The 7500-nt window shown below is 55.2% G+C and overlaps 1 non-coding gene across 1 annotated transcript in view; it reads right to left on the reverse strand.

The window, feature by feature from the left end:
* Positions 1-199, reverse strand: part of LOC126327852 (small subunit ribosomal RNA) — a 1893-nt gene extending 1694 nt beyond the window's left edge. The window contains exon 1 of the ribosomal RNA XR_007561531.1: positions 1-199. This exon is cut by the window's left edge and continues 1694 nt beyond it. This is a non-coding gene — a ribosomal RNA (small subunit ribosomal RNA).
* Positions 200-7500: the final 7301 nt, after the last annotated feature.

Below are 7500 nucleotides of genomic sequence, written 5' to 3' on the forward strand. Positions count from 1 at the left end.
TCCATCTCTGGTCGGGACTCTGTTTGCATGTATTAGCTCTAGAATTACCACAGTTATCCAAGTAACGTGGGTACGATCTAAGGAACCATAACTGATTTAATGAGCCATTCGCGGTTTCACCTTAATGCGGCTTGTACTGAGACATGCATGGCTTAATCTTTGAGACAAGCATATGACTACTGGCAGGATCAACCAGGGAGCTGCGTCAACGAGAGCTGAGCAGCCGGCCGCCCGGGAGTGTGTCCCGAGGGCCCGCGCGAACACGCAAGCGTCCGCTCAATTATTCTGCAAACAGGAGGAGGCTGAGCTCCCCTGCACGATACACCTCGAAACCCTCTCAGGTCCCGGCGGCGCGCAGCGCCGTCCTAAGTACTTGGTCGGGTTCGAGAGAGGCGCAATCGCCCGGAGATGGGCGAGTAGACGCTTTCAGTGCGAACACCCGTGCTCCCAACTGAGCTTGCCGCTGCCGACAGAGGCCCGGGAGCGTGCTGTCGTGGCATTGCCGGCGGGAAACAACACGCGCCACCTACGGTGACCGGCAGCTCCAACGCCAGCGCCACAGAAGGGCAAAGCCCCACTTGGGTGCAGAAGCGAACTCTCCCAGCACAGCGCACGCGCCAACACGTCCGCAGAGCTGCGATACAAACCACCTGCGAGAACCGCTGGGGGCGACCGAGCAGCAGACGGCGTCGCGACGCCGAGTGCCGGGCGGCGGCGCATCCTCAACGCACACAGTCCGCAATCGGACCAGCACACTGCAGATGTCCACCGCGCTTCGCACCGGGCTCGGCAGAACCCACTTTGGCCGCCTGGCGCCGCGCGCAGGGTGCGCCGGCGCATAGCTGGGACGCCAGCCGGGCCCGTCGGCCGGCGCTCCTGCCACTGGGCGCCCCCCACCAGCCGGCTGTAGTGCGTGCGCTCACGCAGCGCGCGGCCAGCACGCCGGGCGGCCCCCCCTCACCGGCCGGGGACTGTCCCGCCAAGCCACAGCCTCGTATCGCTTCATACCCACATGGCCAACTCAGGTTCGGGGGCATGGCGGGTACCGCCGAAACAACCGGTTCATAGATGTACCGATCGTCGCTATCACCGATGCACCTGCAGCGCGAACAACCGCTCAACAACTGATTTCCAGTTCATTTGCGGATCTTTGGCAGCAAACGTATACGTCAATCTACATTTGCGAAATCTACGATTCTGGCATGCCTGCATGTTATGTGTCACGACACGCTACATCAGCCCACATACACACTGCGGCATGTACACGAGAGAACACGTGGAAGATGGTCCGCGCACGTGTGCAATGTCCCTTGCGCGGTCGACTGTCAACCGGCCTCTGTAGCATGTCGCAGATGTGGAACGCGGTCCACCGTGCTATCATGTTGTGTGGGGCAATACGATTAAATAGGAAAACCCTCGTCGCTACATCAACAGACGGCTCACGCTGATTCCCGGCAGAGGGAGGAGGGGGGGGGGGGGGGGGCCAACATGCAATACTTTCGTCCGTACCTACCTACCACATGTCTGTACGGCGTACAACAGTGCAATCTCGCTGTAATGGGGAGACGAGACAAGTAGCATCGTGCACAACATATGGCCCTTATGATTCGCCATTGTAGGGCGCAGCCGGTGTACGGTCAAGCATGTGCCACATTATGTCACTCAGTACGTAACGACGGATGATCAGTGTGGGTTACGCGTACATCAGCGGACAGTCCACACAGGCCGTACCACAACGTACACTGACTGCATCGACAACCGAATGCAACTGAACAGCTGCAAGGCTCATTTCACAAACAAACGCCTGACCGACCAGCTTGGAAGGGCAGGAGGGGAGGGCGATATTCGTTCTGTAGCGGTACACCCTTCCAGTGGTTAGCGGGACTGTGTAGAAAGTACGCAACACTCGAAAGACCTTTATGTGAGGGTACGCACCATGGCATCAAGAAATACACATGACACCAGAGGATCCAAGCAGTGAACTATGTTCAGAGGGTTGCTGTTAGGCAAAGCTACATTCCTGTGACGTTACATGTGACAGTTAAGGTGCAGTGTAAGTTAGGTTAAGGTGCAGCGTAAGTTAGGTTAAGGTGCAGCGTAAGTTAGGTTAAGGTGCAGCGTAAGTTAGGTTAAGGTGCAGCGTAAGTTAGGTTAAGGTGCAGCGTAACTTGGGTTAAGGTGCAGCGTAACTTGGGTTAAGGTGCAGCGTAACTTGGGTTAAGGTGCAGCGTAACTTGGGTTAAGGTGCAGCGTAACTTGGGTTAAGGTGCAGCGTAACTTGGGTTAAGGTGCAGCGTAACTTGGGTTAAGGTGCAGCGTAACTTGGGTTAAGGTGCAGCGTAACTTGGGTTAAGGTGCAGCGTAACTTGGGTTAAGGTGCAGCGTAACTTGGGTTAAGGTGCAGCGTAACTTGGGTTAAGGTGCAGCGTAACTTGGGTTAAGGTGCAGCGTAACTTGGGTTAAGGTGCAGCGTAACTTGGGTTAAGGTGCAGCGTAACTTGGGTTAAGGTGCAGCGTAACTTGGGTTAAGGTGCAGCGTAACTTGGGTTAAGGTGCAGCGTAACTTGGGTTAAGGTGCAGCGTAACTTGGGTTAAGGTGCAGCGTAACTTGGGTTAAGGTGCAGCGTAACTTGGGTTAAGGTGCAGCGTAACTTGGGTTAAGGTGCAGCGTAACTTGGGTTAAGGTGCAGCGTAACTTGGGTTAAGGTGCAGCGTAACTTGGGTTAAGGTGCAGCGTAACTTGGGTTAAGGTGCAGCGTAACTTAGGTTAAGGTGCAGCGTAACTTAGGTTAAGGTGCCAACGTGGGTTAGGTTAAGGGGCCAACGTGGGTTAGGTTAAGGGCCAACGTGGGTTAGGTTAAGGGCCAACGTGGGTTAGGTTAAGGGCCAACGTGGGTTAGGTTAAGGGCCAACGTGGGTTAGGTTAAGGGCCAACGTGGGTTAGGTTAAGGGCCAACGTGGGTTAGGTTAAGGGCCAACGTGGGTTAGGTTAAGGGCCAACGTGGGTTAGGTTAAGGGCCAACGTGGGTTAGGTTAAGGGCCAACGTGGGTTAGGTTAAGGGCCAACGTGGGTTAGGTTAAGGGCCAACGTGGGTTAGGTTAAGGGCCAACGTGGGTTAGGTTAAGGGCCAACGTGGGTTAGGTTAAGGGCCAACGTGGGTTAGATTAAGGGCCAACGTGGGTTAGGTTAAGGGCCAACGTGGGTTAGGTTAAGGGCCAACGTGGGTTAGGTTAAGGGCCAACGTGGGTTAGGTTAAGGGCCAACGTGGGTTAGGTTAAGGGCCAACGTGGGTTAGGTTAAGGGCCAACGTGGGTTAGGTTAAGGGCCAACGTGGGTTAGGTTAAGGGCCAACGTGGGTTAGGTTAAGGGCCAACGTGGGTTAGGTTAAGGGCCAACGTGGGTTAGGTTGCCAGAGATGTGTCAAATCAGGATGTACGTTTGGCTGGTGTCAGGTGGTGGGTTGGTTCGATGCCTTTATAAGGAGTGTGGCCAAAGGGTATTTTATTACTTGTACCTTTTGTGTTGTGGCGTGGCGTTGCGTCCTGTGTTGATACTGGGTGGACCACTGTGGGTGTTGCTGGCTGATTTGAGCTGCGTTGTTTGCGGGTGGTGTGAGACATTCTGTCTTATTAGTGGACGTGACGTTCCTCTTGTCGTTCTTTGGATAGTGTCCTGTGGCAGCGAGGATAAAATGGATGTTGTTGAACGATAGTGCTTTGGTGCTTTCGCTTTGTTACACACAGAGTGGACTGTGAGATAGGGTGACTGGGTCGAGTGCGGTTCACACTGTCCTCCCCAGTTTACAGTATGTATCATCTATGTATGTGGTCCTGCATCATTTACTAAGCAGGGACGTCAGACGACTGAAATATTAGTTATGTACTGATGTAAAGCAGAATGCTTACCTTCCACCAGTGGGCGAGTATCGACTCTGCCCCAGCGTTGCCACCGCAGGAAGCGGTGTCGGAAACACTACCCGCACACCGTCACCACTGTGCGGGGGGACGGACCCTCTATATCCTCAGCGGCGCACTCTTTGCCACCGGGCGTCACGTCTCGCGGCCCGCCGTCCAGAGCATGTATTGGGACATTCGCATGTATCATCTATCTATGTGGCCCTGCATCAATTACTAAGCAGTGCCGTGAGACGACTGAACTATTAGTAAAGTACTGATGAACAGCAGAATGTTTACCTTCCACAATGGGCGAGTGGTCGACTCTACCCCAGCGTCGCCACCGCAGGAAGCGGTCTTGGAAAAACTACCCCCACACCGTCACCATTGTGCGGGGGAACGGACCCTCTATATCCACAGAGGAGCACTCTTTGCCACCGGGCTTCAGGTCTCGCGACCTGCCGTCCAGTGCCCACGGGGAACCGCGTGGAGGTGGTGCCGCCGTAGCATCCGCTTACAATGGGCAATCAGCCGGCGCACGTTTCTCCTGCGGGTAGCAGGGTCCACAGCACTCGGCTCGGGCTAGCCAGGCCTTGCCCATCGTCGAGCCCGGAATTTCCGGGTTCTTGGCCTAGAGTCTGTCGCTACTTAGTCATCGTCAGCCCATGAGTCGTCATCTGAATCGTTGCTGCTGGTCTCCGGAGTCGTGTCGGGGTCATGGAGCATTCCTGCTCTTTCCCTCACGAGTTCCAAAGCCCTCCGCTGCAAATATTGATCCAGAGCCTGTGCGGATATTGCAGACGCAAGAGTGTTGAGCGCCCTCCAGTGCTCTCTGCTCCGGAGTAGCGCTCTAACATCTCTGTTAAGGGGCAGTTGTTCCCGTACTTCAGCAAATTGTGGACAGTCCCACAGAGTGTGCTCCGGGGTTCCTTCCTCGCCACAGTCACAGTCTGTGGTTTCTCTTTTGCCAGTCCTACACAAGTAGGTGGAAAAGGGCCCATGTCCTGTCAAGAAATGCACCAATCCCCGTGAGGGTTTCAGAAACCGAAGTCTCATCCGCTCTCTCACGTTGGGGAAAAAATGGTGCACGCGCCTGCTTGTGCGGAGCGCGTCCCACCTCTGCTGCCACTCGTCAAAGAGCCAGTTCCGGACTTCAGCAGCGCTGTCTGCCGGTCGGCCTAAGATGTTATTGACCCCATCCGGATTTCCCTTCCGGAGCCAATACAGCGCACCCCTTTCCCTGACCAGCAGGTCAAGTGGGGGGATTGCTGTGATGACTAGTAGCGCATCGGCGGAAGTCGTGCTGTATGCTCCAGTGAGGCGCAACAGCGCTTGGCGCTGCAGCCTCCTCATCGCCGCCGCAGGTTTTCTCTGTCTCAGCCTATGAGCCCAGACACTCGACCCGTAAGCCGTGATGGCCACGAGAATGCTCGAGTGATATAGCCTTAATGTCTGCAATGGCAGATGGTATTGCTTGTTTGCAATACTGGCTATCTTGTGGAAGAGGGCCTGGCTTTTGCGACATACGATCTCGATATGCGCAGAGAACAGTCTGGACTCATCGAGGTGGATTCCCAGATACCTCGCCATGCGTGTTCGCCTGATAGCTCCATCGTTGGCACCGCCAGCAATTCGGAGTACAGGGCCACGTGCCAAACGGCCGCGCAGCAAGATATACACAGTCTTCTCAGCAGACAGCTTCAGCTTCACTTTGTGGCACCACTGCTGCAGGGCGTTGAGCGCTGCGTTGCAGTTTACTTCCAACATTGCCCGAGAGTCACCTTCTATCACTAGAAGGATGTCATCGGCGTACGCTACTACGCCTCGCACTTGTCGCAGTTCTCCTAGTTCCGCCAACACAGGCTCGAGGCCTACATCCCAGAATATGGGACCGCAGACCGAGCCCTGTGGGCATCCCTTGGTGATCGACTTCTCAACCGCCCGCCCCGGGCACCGCAAAACCGCCCGCCGGTTACGGCAGTAGTCTAGCAGGCACCGGTACAGGGGCCCAGGACATTCCAACTTCCTTAGGCTGTCGAACAGTGCCGGCCACCATAGGTTGTCGAAAGCCCCAGCGATGTCAACCATTATCCCCGCAACGTACTTGGCTGTAGATGTGTCCACCAACAACATTGCCTTGTTTATAGCATCTTCTGTACACAGACCCCTCCTGAATCCATATTGGTCGGGACTGCGTCCCCTAAGTTCCCGGTGTTGCTCTAGCCGAAGGCATAGGAGCTTCTCCTGGAGCTTAGCCATGGAGTTCAAGAGACAGATGGGTCGGTATGATTTCGGCACTTCCGGATCCTTGTCCTCACCCTTTCTCAGAATGACCACTTCGGCCAACTTCCACGATTCTGGTACCCGTCCCTGACGTAAGCACTCATTGTAGAGGTTAGTCAGGTAAGGGCAGATCTCCGCGCACAGGGCTTGGAGAACCTCGGCAGCGAGTCCATCATGGCCCGTCGCCTTTTTACGGCGCAATTCAAGAATTGCGGCGGTAACTTCACGTTCAGTGAACGGAGCAACAGGCGTCTCATCGGCATACAGCTCATGGAGTTGTCGCCTCAAATTCCCCTGTTCCTCGTCCTCATCTTCGCTACTATCGTCGGGCAATAAGGTACTCATGAGGAGCTCAGCTGACTCTTGCCAGTCCTTGGTGTGACTGCCATCGATCTTCCTTAGGGTCGACAGGACCGTCGGTGACCGAACTTTTGACACGGCAATCTTGTACGGTGTACCCCAGGGGTCAGCCGCCAGACTGTCACGAACAAAAGACTGCCAACTCTCAGTCCGTACTGTGTGCAGTGCCCGCTTAAACACGGCTTTGGCCCGCCTGTACCGCGCAAGCGTGGCCTCACGAATGTGATCGCCTACGCTGCGCTGGTAATGCCGCCGCGCTCTTCTGCATTCGCGTCGGAGACGCTGCAGCTCAGGGTTCCAAGGTGCCTTAGGCATTTTCCCTGTGTGGGCCAACGGGACTGCGCCTGTTGCTGCTGTCTGTATGGCCGCCGTCAGATCTTCTGCAGCTTTGTCAACGTCCACAACGCGATCCATTGGCCAATTCGGTATCACTAGATTACCTCTTAGTCGATCCCAATTAGCCTTTCGCCAGTTGTACTTGACGGTGCCGTTCACCTGGTCTTCAGGAGGAGGCTCCCCATCATAGGCTACAGTGAATGTGATCAGATTGTGGTCACTTAGTGTCATTCCCCGCCATACCTTCCAGTTCTCCGCACGGAGATGCTCGTGTGCACTCTTCAGTGTCACATCGATATTCGAGGTCGCTCCACGGCGGCCTTCGAAAGTTGGTGGGAAGTTTGGTCGGTTCAGCACTTCTAGTCTGAGCTCGTGAATTGCTTCAGCGAGTCTCTCACCTCGCCTGGCGGCGCGTCGAGCACCAAGAGGCGTGATGTCACTGTGCCATAGGGGTGACATGGCATTTGCGTCCATTGTGCAAATCAGCAAGTCATTGCGGTAGAACCCAACCGCCTCTTTTAACTGGTCGATATACGGTCTTTCTCTGTGCCTGTACTGAAAGTACATATTTAGCACGAAAAAGGTGAAATCGCCAGTATTTATCTCAGCTAACACCATGCATCTGTT

The sequence above is a fragment of the Schistocerca gregaria genome, unplaced genomic scaffold (assembly GCF_023897955.1).
Source record: "Schistocerca gregaria isolate iqSchGreg1 unplaced genomic scaffold, iqSchGreg1.2 ptg001063l, whole genome shotgun sequence".
Lineage (NCBI taxonomy): Eukaryota > Metazoa > Arthropoda > Insecta > Orthoptera > Acrididae > Schistocerca > Schistocerca gregaria.